A 2,388-nucleotide genomic window follows, 5' to 3' on the forward strand; every position below is an offset into this window, starting at 1 on the left:
ATTGGCAAGAAGGGCTTAAATTTACCTTTGAACTTAGGCCTAGTCTACAGGTGATTTCATTCAATTCCTAGGTACCAAAGGCTCCCTTCTTCTCATTGAATTGTTTCCTGCCTTGAAGCCCCAAAATGTATAAACTTTACTGGTACTGACAAGCAATTCTGGGTTTTATCTGAACCCTGTTGAATAAAAATGTTGCTTAGAATTTGCTATCTGTATAGGTTCCCCCTTTTTGCCACTGATATCTGTTGTTTCCTTATGTAATAGATTTTTCCTAATAATACCTCCATCTAAAGCCTCAGGAAAAAGGGACTTCTTCATCTGCTCAATTATTTGAAATGATTAAAATGTCCTCATTATCTGCCTCTTTATTTCTGTCTATTTTCAGGATTTGCCTATCTATGACTTTCTACTTTTCATGATTACAGAAAACTTACCATAACAGGAGAAAAGAGGGGAGTAATTAAGCTAAGGGAGAAATGCTCCCCTAATTTGGAATATTACGGCCATCTATAAGTTGGCAATGATGTACAGTCACATATAGAACCTGCCATGTATAGTACAGAAGTTTCTTTCTAGGAAATTCAGCTGAACATCTTCTCAGCCTTTTCATGGTCGGAAACCCTGCCTGCAGTCCACGCAAAGTTAGCTCAGGACTGCTTGCATCACTAACCAGTTTCCTCCATAGCATTCTTTCCAATTACTCTCCCATACAATTCAACCTTAAATGGCAATCTCTCCAATCATGGTCCCGGTTAGAAATAACCCATTTCCTGTTGCTAACAACGATCTCCATCAACAGTATCAGGCTCCACCACTGCTTACCAAATTCTTCCAATATCCCCCTGAGAAAATTCGTTCTGCCCCTCTACACATACACTGAACACCTCTTATACAAACCTAGAAAAGCACTCCGGAACCCCCAGCTGCAGCCCTTCAAGTCAACAGACAGATTAACCCCCCCAACAAAACAAACACTTATCATCTATGGAATGATGGCACCCTGGAAATTTACCTAAGTGGTCTCCAGTGCCTGGCTTTACTTCTCAAAAAGGAGAATCCAGAAGGACTTCTCGTCACACACAAATATTAGGATTGGCCAGGACAAATGTAAGATTCTCTTCAATCAGAACAGAGCACTTCAGTGACAATGGCTCTTGGTCCCCATTTCTTTGGCTCTTTATCTAATTTCACCTGTGGCTCCCCAAATGGCATTTTCCTTAGCTATGCCCTACCCCTCTCTGGGTCTGAGGAGAAGCCACTTCTAAGAGAAATTTGGTAGCTCAGTTTAAAATGTTCAGGGCTTTTGGTTTTGTTTTTACCATTAAACACAAAGCCTTTCACCCAGTACTTCTTGTTCATCTACAACGACCACAACAACTAGTCCGGTCTGCCATTTGCCAGACTAAAGTTAACTTTCTTACACTCCAGAACACACACATGAATCAGAAAGAACCTTGTTCTCCAGACATCATAAGGAAGGCTTAATAAAGATGAGAAATTACAGCATTCGGATCAGGAGTTAATCTGCCTAGAATAAAAGCATCTCATACTAACATCATTAAGCATTGATTGCTGTTGATGTACAATATTTCTCACACTAACCACGCCAAAACTGCAAAGAAAAGACTAATAGAAAGTTGTCTCTCCTGCTGGAGATTCTGACCCCAGATTGCAAGTTCCTGTATTTCAGCATTTGAGAGCAATCAATTGTCCATGCAACGTCAGACATTACTGGCTAACGTTTAAATGGTCAGCTTGTAAGGTTATTATTAGAGAAGCCTCCATCTAAGAAATGCATTCGAGGTACAATAGAGACAAAACCCTAAAGCAAATCCAGAAGAAATCCTGACTTGACTTCTCACACTTCTATGAGAAGCTTTTTATATTTATATTTATATTCTATTATTTTTATATTTATATTAATATATTTATTTATATTATTTATATTCTATTCTTTTTATATTTATATTCTAGTCCAATAAACTATATTTTTTTGGCCATCCTGATGGCAGCACATAGACTAAAACTGGAATGATACAGAGAAGATTAGCATGGCTCCTGTGCAAGGATGACACGCAGCAAGTTGCTGTAGAGACTCATGTGACACCTTATGGTAACTAGTGGAACCTCTCATGCATGCAGGGAGCTGGTTTATTTGCTCCTATAACAAAATGGGCTCTTTTGATTTTGGGAATTGTGGTACTCTTCAGAATTTGTATTAGCTGTTGTCCTGCAGTTTATAAAAAGCTTTTTCCAGGTGAAAAAATTATGTACACATGCACGGTGGATCATGGCCAAGTTAGAGAGGAAATAGATCTTACTTTTGAGTGAGAAATCCTTTTGTTATGCCTCTGTTTGACTGACCCATTGTCAAATGGGATGTACAAT

General features: G+C 38.8%; 1 pseudogene; it reads left to right on the forward strand.

Annotated features, from left to right (window-relative positions):
* The first annotated feature begins 1,999 nt into the window (after positions 1 to 1,999).
* On the forward strand, positions 2,000 to 2,100 carry LOC130454133 (U6 spliceosomal RNA; annotated as a pseudogene).
* The last annotated feature ends 288 nt before the right edge of the window (positions 2,101 to 2,388 follow it).

The sequence above is a fragment of the Monodelphis domestica genome, chromosome 4, assembly GCF_027887165.1.
Source record: "Monodelphis domestica isolate mMonDom1 chromosome 4, mMonDom1.pri, whole genome shotgun sequence".
Taxonomy (NCBI): Eukaryota; Metazoa; Chordata; class Mammalia; order Didelphimorphia; family Didelphidae; genus Monodelphis; species Monodelphis domestica.